The sequence below is a fragment of the Pithys albifrons genome, chromosome 3 (genome assembly GCF_047495875.1).
Source record: "Pithys albifrons albifrons isolate INPA30051 chromosome 3, PitAlb_v1, whole genome shotgun sequence".
Lineage (NCBI taxonomy): Eukaryota > Metazoa > Chordata > Aves > Passeriformes > Thamnophilidae > Pithys > Pithys albifrons.
Window position 1 is genome coordinate 69,550,824 of NC_092460.1, and position 13,505 is coordinate 69,564,328.

Sequence of the window (13,505 nt, forward strand, 5' to 3'; positions counted from 1 at the left end):
AAAAAAAAACAAACAGGTTTTCAGAGGGTAAGTAAAAGGAATTTTTCTCATATTGAAGCCTCACTAAGGTTGCATGTGGCATCATGAAAAAGCACACGTCCTTAAGTATTTGGGGACCTCTCTACTACTAATTTGTAGGAATACCATTTTTACAAGCAGGAAAGTGAATATTTTTAGTGTTGGAGAGTTACAATATAGTAGTTGAGGCAACTGTGGGACTTTGTGAATATACACTGAGGTCTCAGTCACAGCTGAAAACCAAAATATTACCTTTTTTTAATGTCCCCAATATTTTATTTTTAGAAACAATTTCTGAGTAATGTTTCATGTAGATTTATCGAGAATCATATAATGAGCAAATACAAATGAAAAAATATAAAGGTATAAACAATCCATTAGAAATAAGTGTGAAAACTGTCATTGTTGAGTTTTGTCCTTTTTTTTTAGTTTGACCCACTTAAGTCCACAGTAGTACTGTGTGATAAGCCCCTACAGTGCTTCTGATGTCGGAAGTAGGGAAGATGACAGCCAGATCTCTGGCCCCTAAGCCATCAGCCTACCCTAGTGAAAGACAGCTTAGCAGTCAGTTTTGAGGCTCAGTAAACAAAGAATTAGACCCTGAGGCTTTAAACTTTGATAACAAGGATAACAAAAACAGGACCAAAAATCACCAGGTTATCTCCATGAAATAAACTCAGCAAATTTTTCTTCAAAATTATGGATAATCATTCATTGCAAAACTGTGAGTGAACTAACAATTGTCAAAACTGTTTAGGTTTGCCGGACATTTTAGTGTGACTGATTTATATGAAAAAACAGAATTGGAAATTACTTTTGTACTTGATTCTCAGGAACCTAACAATTTTTAAGTGTCTACAGCTGAAAAGAGGCATAAGACACTGAGTTCCGAGGTTGCAAAAGAACTGAAACAGTTACTGGTGTCAGTAAAATAGACTCTCATGTTGTTTGCTTTAAAGCAGCTCCTTATCCTTCATTATAAAAATCCCTGGTGTTGAAGAACTGTCTGTGTTAAGCACTTAGCAAGGCTGAATAGCCTTAATTCCATCGCTTCATTTCATGAAGGGGGATTATGTTATTGCTGCCCTCCCAAATCCTTATGAAAATAAGATGTTTAACATGAAGACTTGTCTTGTAAGTAAATTGATGTTGCATTTATAAATTATGTGTTACTTCAAAACACGTGGAGATTAATTCTCCCTATCTACCTGAGCTAAACTGATGTTTCCCTTTCTTTTAAATTTCTCTTTAGAAGACTTATCTTTGAAGTCACTATTTTCTCAGAAATGTTGGCAACATATATGAACAAAAAATATCCATCAAATCTATAAACCCTGGCAAGACTGGGAATTGTTGCCTTTCAGTCATTAATCCTTGTTAAAACTTCTTAGAGTAGATAGAGCATTTCTTTAAAGTATTTCTTCTTTAAAGTGCTTCAAACTTTCAATACATGCTAGATAAGCATAAAAAAGCCAACAGCAAATATTTTGTAACATGCACTGGTGCATGGACTTGTCTTGCATTTAATTAGTCAATTAGTTTTTCATGAGTTACCACAGTAATCTTACTACCTATTGCTACTAAACAAAGCTAAAAGGGAATAGAAAAACAGCACATTACCTGGCAGAGAGCTGCTGTCCAAGACAGTAATCTGAACTTGACAGACACAGAGCCTTTGTTCAGTTTGACCATTTAAAGACTCTTTGGAGACCTGATTGGCTGATTATCACACATGATGTTTGGATGGTTTATTTTGTGTGACCAATTGCCAAACCAAAAAGCATCTCAAATTTCTGAGGCACAAGAGGTTGTGGTGAAACTCAGCATCTATAACATAATCCCACAGAAGGGCATCCTTGTTTTATGAACATTGTCTGGTTAGGGTTTCTTTCACAATTTCTTTGTCTGACATGTAAAATTTTTCCTTATCATCCTCTGTGCACAATTAAAATTTTATTTAGATGCTATAGCCTGTAAAATGAGTGCTAATATCTGGGGACATTTGAACCTAGTTTGTGTCTAATGCTATAGGAGTTCAGCATGTATGGTGATGCTGGTTCCAAACCTACCTTTTAAAACATACAGTAGTTTAAGATCAGTATAAATATTATTTTGTTCAACAAATTAAAAATCTAATAAAAATGCTCTACAGATCATCAGCAAAAGCTTAAGAGTAAAATTACAGGCACTCACTGCAAGTAGCATGTTGCGAAAGTCCAATTTTTTTCACATTTGAACAAAATTGTCCAGCAATTAACTGTAAATACACAATTAACTTAAACTCTTTTAGACTGCTCCATTAACAGTCATAGCAGAAAATACTGCATTAGGCTTCACAGAGTAATTAGAAACTTTGTATTAATAAACAATGCTAGCCAGGACAGTATTTTAAAAGCTGTATTTTGCTGGAGATAATGCAGAATTTGCTGCAGAGCTCCAAAAATATTTTCCATTATTTCTTAAATTTTACAAAATATTGGCTATTTTTGTATAGAAGAAAAAAATGAATCATCAACAAAACTGAAAAAAAATAAATGAATACTTAGAAGGCAGGTTGTACCTTAGACCAGATCATACATTCATTCAAGAATTCTGAGCAAAATGCTTTCCAAAGTTCATATCACAAGCCTTTCCCTTTTAATTGCAAAAATGACCTTCACTATTTTACTGGAAAAGCAAACAACAAGGTGTATATGTCCTCACAACTGTTATTTTTCATCAGTCTCACACATCATACTGGCTTTGTCCCAAGAAATGTTGGAAAGGATGAAACTGCCTCACCAAAGGAAACACAAAAACATTGTGATGACTCAGGTTGAAAAAAAAAATTTCTTGTACTAAACATTCACTGAGCAACTGGTATTAAAGCCTCCAAGCTCTTAGAAGTGCTTTGTTTGGGAATTTTATGCAGTCTCTGGGAAAGATATGTAACAGCAAACTGCTGTGACTTTCACCGCCCACCACTTTGAATGTTCACAGAAAAGGAAGCAATTCTCGCCATAGATTTACTATTTTATTGGAAAATAATGATGCTAATGATGATCTACATTTCTAAGACCTGTAGAAATCTCACATGAAAAGTGAGACTAGGTCTAGTGTTAATGGAAGCTCACCCAATATGAGAGTTGCTTCAAGAGAAAGACCAGTCTAATCATGAGAAAGTATTATCATTTAATTGATTTCTGTATTGTCTAAAACTTTAATTTGAATATGAAATGGTTCCTTCAGAAAAGATGAAATGCACTTGGATGAAAGAAGATAATGCATGGCAGTGATAGGTGAGTTTCTAAGGCCAAACCATGGGGAGGACTACTTGTAGGTGTTCAGCTCAGCACTGAGAACAACAGCAGGAAGGGAACATGTTTGCTGACAGAAGCACATAAGAGGAGGACAACAAAAGAAGTAAACATGGGTTGCTGAACTCTGACAGACACCCTGTGGTGACTACAATACCATATTTCCTACTATGGAGGTAGGAAGGGAGGCATTGTTATTGCAGGACACCTTCTGTTAGGTTTTGACAATTTGTGTTTAATCCCAGGAACAGCTTCTCACTTGTGTCAGCAAAGCTGCTCTTCCCTCATGTGCCCTTCAGTGGCAGGCACTTCCTTCCACAGGATCCTCATCACACCCCAGACAGGGGAAGAAAAAATCACTTCTAGCCTCAAGATTTATGCATCCGTGAGAAACAGCCACAGAAGGAGGAATTAATAACTGGTGCCATGGCCGTCTCCCTAGAAAAGTGAGCTGTAGGTTTCTTCTAGTGTTGCTGCCTGCATGGTCCAACTGAGCGAGCACAGCACAGCACCAGCTTGGCATCACGCTGGGGGACCATATCTGCCTCTTGTCCATCCACTTCAGAAAGCAGTGAGAAGGACTAAATCTCTGCCTACACTTCAGCTGAGCTTCTAAATTCAGGGAACTGAACATGAGATAGAAGGTCAGAACTAATGCTAAAATGTGTTTCTGAGTAACTGCTACTTGGCACAGGTCATGCCACTGACAGGCAGCTGGCCTGCACTTCACTGTCAGCTTGAACTTGACAAAAACAAAAGTGAATACTGTCTTGGACCATTGTCTGTAAAAATGCATCCATACCAAGAGGGCTATTACTCAACTCACCACATCATATGAGACTAATATTGCAGTGTGAATAATAATTTGAATAATAATTTTGAATAATAATAGCAGTGGAGTTTTACATATAATACAAATCCAGCTATTCCAGAGCTCCTTGGAGAAAGGTGCCTAGAGGAAGCTGGTATACTGCAGCATAGGCACATATTAAATGGAACTATTCCTTCCTTGAAGGAGAATTCCAGCATCATGAGATTAAAGAGGTAAAATTGTGGTAAGCTCATCATAACAATTTAGTCTGGATGCTGACCTGAACTTCAGCTCAGGTTTAATCCTGACTAACATCTCTTTCAGTACAGCGTCTGTTTTTAAATGGACACTTTAAAAGAAATAATCTCTTTTACAGACAGTCAAGTGATACCGTTAATATTGCAGCACAATTTTTCCTTCAGCCACAATGCCTGCAGGGATGTTGATCTTGAAAGAATGCTTTATGTTAGCAGTGGCAATAGTGCCTAAAGCTATTTAGAGGTATGTTCTAATAATGGAGGTTTGGTCATAAACTATTTCCTGTTAGTGTGAATTTTAAGTGTGGTTTTGGTTTTTTTTTTGTCTAATCCCCTGCAAAACCTCAGATACTGGATGATAATCTCCATTTCTCCTACTAGTATATACTCTAGCTTTACACATTTTAGGGAAGATTTAAGCTTGTAATACAGCTCTGCAAGATATTCTTTGGCTTACATACAACTTCTGACTTTTTCTGATTTAAGGGAGGGATTCATCAGAGCCATATTTTGACATTGACAGTGCTGACATCTGCATGCGATGTGGATTCCCAGGTTCCACTTATAGTCAAGGGACAGCAGTGAAGTTCTGGGACATGTCCTACTGACCTGTTTTAGACATCTAATCTATAACAAAATTATATGTGGCCTCCAAGTGCCTATATCTCTCCATTATATAAGGTACATCTAGATAAGTTCCTCAAATATAGATATATATGCTACTAAATTCTGTATTTGGATAAACCCAGCCCTGTATGTTAATAATACAGTTTCTTTGTATTGCAGTGGATTGAAAATAGTCACCCAGTTTCATCTTTCATTTCAATGCTTTTAAATCCTAAGTGTTTTGGGGTAGGCAGAACAAGGGTTATCCTGTTTGCTTGTTTAGCTCTTACAAAATAGGAAAGTGAAAAATGTATGTTCTGGATTCTAAAAACATTCTTTCCATCTTTTTTCAAACAGATACACAGCTTAACAGCATACTGTTGAAATCTGAAATTTTGCAATCTTTTCTGTACTGCTGAGAAAAATATGTTCAGTTTAGATGAGTAATGAGTCTCTGAAAAGCATGTGCTGCAATACTCATATTTGGCTGTGTTTGTAAAATGTGCAACTCAGGAACATTGCATCACAAACATTTCTGTGGCTATCATGGCTGCATAGAAGAAAATTTATGGAACATGCAGGTAAATTATCTCAAGCTTTATGTACATACCATAGACAATTCATACTACCTTTTTTGAAAGTAAATGTTCAAGCTTTATGCAAAAAAGCATAAGAAAGCAAATCTCTATCTTGTTAGACAAAATGTGACAAATTTCATATGTGCAATTTTAATTCACAATTTAATCAACTAATTCACTGCATAAACCACCCAATTAAAACTTGAAATAACATTCAATGCCTTACCAAACAACACAGAGGGCAGCTTACCTTATGTAAAGGCTGGACAGTTGCCCAGAGCTGTAGAAGTGGAGAGGCTGCATTTTTAGAGCCAATTTGTGACTGTACTGATTAAATTGCTAACAAGACAATAATTTTTATAATGCATAAATACTTTGCCTCATATTTTTATGGAATTTTGTGAGATTGTACTTCTCTGAATATGTCGCATTCTACAGTTCTATAAAAGTATCTGGTATGAAATACAATTTATTTTTCTTAAATAGGAATAGAGGCAGCAAAAGTATTGTATGTAGGAAACAAAATAGCTAGGCCTGTCTCTGATGATGTAGATACAAAATATGCATTAGGTACAGTTTAAAACTTACAAAAAAGACCAGTAACTGCCCAAGACACTGCCAAGTCTTTTTGAATAAGCTCAAGAATTCCATAGCATATCCATTTACAGAAGGAAAAAAAAAAAGGCAATTTCATTTTAAAACTGTTTGTGAATTATTTGAAAAGTATGATTCAGGCCTGAAGTTTAGTTGACTTACATAACTATAAAACACAAGAGCTTGAGTAATAAGATATGCCATAGGGTGTGACAGTACACAAGCTTGAGTGTATTAATTCAAATCTGAAAGGTATGTTGCACGTCACATTGCCCAACATGCCAGCCTGTGTCTGTTTCTGTGTAAGCATTCTTTTGCAGTGGGTAGACTTGAGATAGTAAGCAGTGAAAACTATAAGGAACCATGAATGGAGAAGCGCAGGACCAGACCTGCTGTACCTGGGCAAGGTGAAACACATATTTTCTCACTGGTCTCCAAAATGGCAATAACTCTTCCCTCTTGCACACCACTCTTCAGAATGAGCCAGATACACTGATGGGTTAAAAAACACCTGTGCACAAGTTGCAAACACAGAGGTTAAAGAGAAAAATCAGTAGATTCCTTCTTCCTACCAGTACATTAGTGCAATGGTACTGTAATGAAAATGCATGCTCCCCCACCAGTTCCTTAGTCTGCCAGTCCTCCCCAATGGCAGATGCTGCTTCAGCCTGCTCCACTGAATGCCCACTGCCCTCCCTCCACTCTTTCTCCTTAATCCCTCATCATTTAAGGCTGGCGGTCTCACCCCCCCTTTCTCTGACAGCTGTAGTAACTCAAAAAACATGCCAGCAAACAAAGTCCAAGGTAAGGAAAAACTGTTCCATAAATGACTTGTGGCTTGTTCATCCCAAAACTGGTATTTCAGGTTTCCCCTGATTCCTTGATTTCCCTTCAGCTGTCCTCACTATCTTGTATGTATAGTGATCTATATGAATATATAGATAATTGTACACAAAATAAAAGAAGGCAATACCTTAAAAGTAACTTTTAAGGCTACTCTATCAGGGCAGAGTTCACCTGTGACTGTTTGAATATCACCTAATGACTTAAATAAAGAATAAACTTGGCCACTAACATTTTTACTTAAAAAAAAACACTGCAGTAGTTCATGAAGACCAAATATGTTCAAGTCACTAATATGTGACTGTAATTTTTCTGTTTTGCTCAGATGTCCAAGTATGTTCCTTTGTCTTTTATAAATTATTTGTGAGAAAGCATATTCTTTTGAGTAGAAAAATATAATTTTTTAGTCAGATCAAATAATGTATGTGAGCCTAGCTCAGTGGAGCTGAGTGTATACATGAGACTTACTAAGTATTAGAAACCAAAGGGTGTTCTTCAGAGGGAAGAGGATGCCATGAGGACATTGCAAAATACAAGTGAAAAGGATAATGAGCTTGAACGCAGTGGTACTATTGTCTTTACTAGTATCTTGATTTTCAATGGTATATATCCTGTGAAAGCCTGTAACTCTTACCTCTAATTTAGCTATGTTTGCTGTTGCACAGTTTTTATGTTAATCAAAAAACATTTGTTTCCCACCTGTAAGAAACTTTCTCTAACTTGAAAGTTTATTATTTACATACAGATATGTAAGTTGCTAAATATGTGTCATATTTGTTAGACGTACACACAGCTTTGAATCTGGATTTTGACCATGATGAAGAGAGGCATTTAAAACAAATATGCAAGACTGTGTATGTTACAGTCTCTAGTTGTACTAGGGTATATATTACTTAAACATATAAGCAGAGTGATAAAAATATTCAACAACTGATTAAGCAATTTTGTTTAAGGACAAGAAGGAGATATAACCCCTAGTGGTTAAAGGGTGTAGTATGTCTTTCTACTTTGCCTAGAGGGACAGGTGTGCTGGCAGAAACTTTTACTCCTGAGGGATTAACTCTTGACTGTAGTACCTACAAGAGTAAAGCAGGTGTGTTTTTTTACTGGCTGAAATCCACACATATCCTGCCAACTGAGATGCCTCAGGAGACAGATACATTTTATGCAACTCCCAGCAGGCCTGAATACTGAAACAGCAGCACCCTTCTCTTACAGCTCACTTTCCTTCTTTGTTCTCTGGACTAACCAGCTTCTTTCAAGCCATCCTGAGTATGCCTATTTGAGACAAATAATACACTTTTAGCTGCCACAAGTAAAAGATGCAGATCAACATACGATTTCATTGTAGGTCTACAGAACCTATTTTGTGCACATGAGGTATTTTAAAGATGGTGACCCTAGCACTAATATGAACTACCTCACAAAGGTCAGTCTGATGTCCACAACAGAACTGCTCAAGATATTCTAATTACACTGCTGCATGGTAGGATTGAAATTAAAGTCAATCCTCTGACAGCCTCCACTTTGAGGTGCACTAGTTTTTTTAGGTAGCTCATGCTGCTATGGCTCTCCTCAAAAGCAGGGCAGAAAATGAGTCAGTGCATTGCTGGACTATTTGAAGATTAATGCCCCACAGCCTGACATCTTACATCATGTACCATTCCTTCTTTCTCTGCCTTCAAGACCTTGTGTCCTCTCACTGCTGTCACCAGCCTTACCTACTTAAAGAATCACTGCAACACCCTCTAAAGACAGGGAATTACCAGTTTTCTGCAGGAAAAAAAAAATCAAAAAAACAACATGGATAAATTCTTCTCTCTTCAGGACAAGCAATAGTTTCTCATGTTTCCAACTGCAGCAGAAAGTAGGCAGACTGTTTCTATCCTCAGCAGGGCCCAGACAAACAGTTCTACCAAATGAAGAAACAAACAGGGCTTTTCTCTGTCAAGGTCACAGGAGCAAATGAAAATGAGTCTGGGAGTATGAGTTCAACCAAATAAAAAAGGTTATGTGCTTAGTGGGATTTGGTTAAATAATTCGGGTCCAATCTCTTAGGAACACAAACAAAAACCATTCTCCTCTCAATGGGGTAACAGAAGCAAACACACCAAGTTAAAGAACGCAGCAGGGATTGACGAAACAGTTCAAACTCCCCTTTGGAGCAGTGTGAATAGCTAGGAAGCAAACAACTTGATGCAGCAAAACAGAAGCTGCTCTGCATTGGCTGGATGAGTGAAAATATCCTTGACCCTTCAGTCTTCAGGGGGGATAAATTTACTATTAAATGCTGACTAAAGAATCACTCATTTGGTTCTGATAACATTCACATGCCAAGTCAAGGTAATGGCATTGAAATGTCATCTTCAAGGATTTGATCTCATTGTTTTCATAGTTGGTCCGAATTATATATCTCCTCACACTCTTGTACCACCAATATCACCCATCTCTATTCACAACTCCCTTTATGCACCTGGTCATAGTGCTGTTCCAAAGAGATGAAAAGGATCATATGGAAGATACATACACGCACATATATGTATATGTTATTCATGGCTGTAAATACCATGATGCAACACTAGAAATTCCCAAAACATTAAAGCAATACACACCTACTATCTCTTCCAGTTCTTTCCTTGTTTCCCTACTTCACCTCCCAATATGCACCATGTTGCGTATTTCTTCCTATTTTCGTGTCACCTTGTGTATTTATATATATACATACAATTATTACTATAAGAAAACTATCTACTCACTTATGTATATGCAGCTGCCATAATGAGAAGGAAGTAGATGCTTCTTTGAGACAACATCAGAATGTAAGATTCTCTGCTTATAAAACAACCATAACCGCTGTTCGAAGTACTTATAAAATAGGCTGTTAAGCATACAGTTATAACTTCTGGTTTCATCCAGTACATGTTAGTTAGTAGAGAGGATTGATTTAAAAGTAGGATTTAAACTTCAGTTATTAAGAGATAACAACCTACTTACCCAGAATACAGTAACACAGAAATTAGAGGTCCTAATTTAGGTGGCTAATTTAGGTATCACAAGACCAGGGTCCTGCATACAAAAATACTGTAGTTATATATCAGGGATAAAACTGGTAAATGAGGAGAAAGGAAAAAAACTAATAAGGAAAAAAATTGTAACTACCTTATTAAAGATAAAAACATATACTAGAGGCTTAATAAAACATCCCTTTCAGTGCAATTAACTATCAATTTAAGTATAATAATTTCAAAGTAAGCTTGGATATGTCAACTGCAATAGCTTTTCTAATTTTTCAGAAAATAGATACAAGATTAAAAAAAAATCATGATCTCATAGCTAAAATACATTTGCATTGAGAACAATACAGTATGTCACCATTTTACATACACAATATTTCAGCTATGCCAAAGTGTATCCAGAAGTGCAACAAGATCTTGTTTCATTAACCCATTTCTATGCTACCCCATTCAGAAGAAGAATATATTTTAATTTTGGAAATGACAGGCTTTTGTATCCTATTGCAACACACCCATTCATCGAGAACAAAAACCTTGCTATGACTTATAATTAGCATACAGAAATCATAAAAGCAAAGGTCAACATTCTCTCTATTCCCTTATCAAAAACAAATAAAAAATTAAAAATCTGAAGGCAATTAAAACCAATTCTGATTGAAAATATGGCATGTCATTCCACTTCTGCTAGCTTGATGATATATGCCTCTGTGAAATTCTTCAAAATATTTCGTTAAGTTAATGTCTCTCTTCCTTCTACTCTGTTTTCACCTTCTACATTTGTCATTCTTCTAAAGCTACAGGTTTTTTACCTTAATAATGTCAACCAAAAGGCAGAATTAAAAATCAGAGGGATAAAGAATGCAAGCATTTGTAACTCTAAATATAAAAATAGCAAAGTAAAACATAAATACCAGTTACTGTGGAGGAGCATCACCTGTGCCATATAAAAACTACAAGAGAACATGTCTGAGAGTTTCCAGTTGTAGCATGAAAACCCAGCATGCCAGTAGGATGAGCAGAGCAGAAGAGTAACTTCCTACTTTACCTTGAGTTTTTTTATTCTAATAAATAGGGAGAAGGACAAAGCTCTCACAGAAATAAATAAAGATGGGAAGAGCAGAGAATATGGATACGTTAAAGCATTTATTTGAAACAGAGGAATCATTTTGGTAAACATTATGAGAAATAATATCAATTTAACCTAATCAAGCAAGTCAAAGCAAGTGATCCAAAAGACTAACTAACTGAGTCTTGAGAAGCAGTCAAAAGAGTCCCTTCAACCATTACTGGGTGTAAACTCTTTTAAGCAGTGGAACCGCACCAGAGAAGGGAGCTCAAGCGTGGACCTGGAGTCACAGAAACAGAGTAAATGCCAATCAAGAAACTCTGACATATTAACTGACTGCGAGAAAACACCACAGTGCTTTTAAGTGACAGTTATAAATGCCCTTCCTGGATTTCTCTACCTCATGTGAGCTTGGTCCTTATATTCATTAGCATTGCTTATCAATCCCTTTCATTATTCTAAAATAGCTAAAATCAAAACAGACCACAGGCCATGCATGGCTCTAATAATGCTCTAGTGTTGTTATGCATAAATGAGGAAATAAGTAAAACTGAAATAATGAACCCCATATCCAGTATAACTATATCAAAACATCTCTTTTTGAATAACTACATCAGAAAAACATGAGAACAAAAAAACTACCTTATGCATCTAACCAATATAATTATACCTGCACAAGAACAAGAAAAGATGATTCCCTTTTTTTCTTATTCTTCACAAATTCAACACATACCCCATTGTTTTGGAAATACAGGCTGTTATGGCATATTCTTTTCTACCTATTTTACTTAAATATACAACCCAGAGGTCAAAATATACACAAGTTTATTTTAATTCCTTGCTAAAATATGCTGTTGTGGTTTGTAATCATTTAGTCCCCTGATTCACCTTTTGAAGTGTTGTTAAGAAGGCAAAGAGACTGCCTAATGGAAGACCAGGAGTTCGGATCCCTATGTGATACGAACAGTAGAGATCTTATAAATTCCTCAAGGCAGAAAGGAATCCTTTAGTTTAATACTATGTACAAATTATTAAAAAGATGTACATTCTAAAAAGGAGTTGGTAATAGGATGACAGGCCCATTGCCTTCCTCAGCTTCCAGCACCAATTTCCCTTCATAGTCAATTTTGTTCTCTCCACCTGCTCCCAGATGCAACTCTCTTGCTCATCCAGCTTGAGTGTCTGCCCTAGGCACATTGTTTTCTGCCTCTGAAACTAGTCTTCAGTTCCAGTTTGCAGTTTATTTCTCGCTGATTTTCATTTGTAACATTGATGGTAAGCACTGCTGAGAACACAGGGGCCAGTACACATATTCAGACCCAAACCCATCCCTGGCAGAGCATGCAAAAGCAGTTAAATTCTAGAAAATATTCATTCAGTGGAAAATACACTCAGCAAAGGTAGAATTGTCAAGGAATTTAGCACATAAAATTCCAATTGTTAAGAAATCAGACACCTACAATACCATGAGGAGCTTATTTGCATCATTAAGTGGTTCTTTTTTTCTTTATTTTGTGAACCTGCCCTGAGGGCCATATTAAGAATGTGGGCTATAGGAGCTCAATTTGGTTATCACAACTCCTATGGCATTTTAATTCAATAGCATGGCAAACTGCTGAAACATCCTACATAAAATGTTTCCAGTGTCCTTCTCTCAACGAAGTCCACAGAGAAAAGCAGCTATGTCTGTCAGAAGCCAGGTTGTTACAGCTGGTAGTTTAAACATAGTCTTGTGTCACTTCAAAAATTCTAATCTTGACTACCAAATATTTATATTGTTTTCCCAGAGATTTGAAAAGAATGCAACAAAGCATCTAATTTCTAATGTTTAAAAAACCACTCTAATACAATTAATTTCAAAAGCATATGCTGAAAGTAGGCACATTTCTCAATCTCCAATACTAATCAAATACATCACAGTAAAAAAATTATGTTTAAAAAAAATCAAATATGAATTTTCCATGTATGCTTTGGCCATTTTTGTCAGCACAGAAATGGTGACTACTTTTCGTTTTGCTCCTTCACATGTTTTTAGCATTTTCAAATAAATATTTGTTTTTGGTATTTCTTGATTTCAGAAAACAAGCAGTAAGAAGTACAATTCTGAAGCTGACACTATGAGTTTGAAACTAACACAAGAAACAAATTGAGATTTCCTCTGTTTTTTGTCTCCTTTTGGCTTGTACCATAGACTGCGCCTAAGTGCTGAGTGGCAAGCATGAATGCTAAAACCTTAATTAATCTATTTCTATGAAAAAAAATCATTGCTGTCTTTTTGGATGTTGTACTGCTGTTTTGTGACTGATTTTACTGCTTTCTACTAGTGAAACTGCTGAATACATGCAAAAGGCAATGTACATCACTGCACTGTCATTACCACCACTGCAGTGACAGGAAATGGCTAAAGTTCTTTGATGTCAAA

The 13,505-nt window shown here is 36.3% G+C and overlaps 1 protein-coding gene across 4 annotated transcripts in view; it reads right to left on the bottom strand.

Moving 5' to 3' along the window:
• The window catches only part of SLC16A7 (solute carrier family 16 member 7), an 85,758-nt gene that overhangs the window by 67,360 nt on the left and 4,893 nt on the right, over positions 1-13,505 (bottom strand). Inside the window, exon 1 of one of the 4 annotated variants that reach the window (XM_071552325.1) lies at positions 6,559-6,639. The exons of 2 other annotated variants lie outside the window; for them this stretch is intronic. The gene's annotated coding sequence lies outside the window, so the exon portion shown is untranslated. Of the gene's footprint in view, positions 1-1,638; positions 1,675-6,558; positions 6,640-13,505 lie in introns of those variants that run through there. One more of the 4 variants, XM_071552324.1, reaches the window with a different exon arrangement.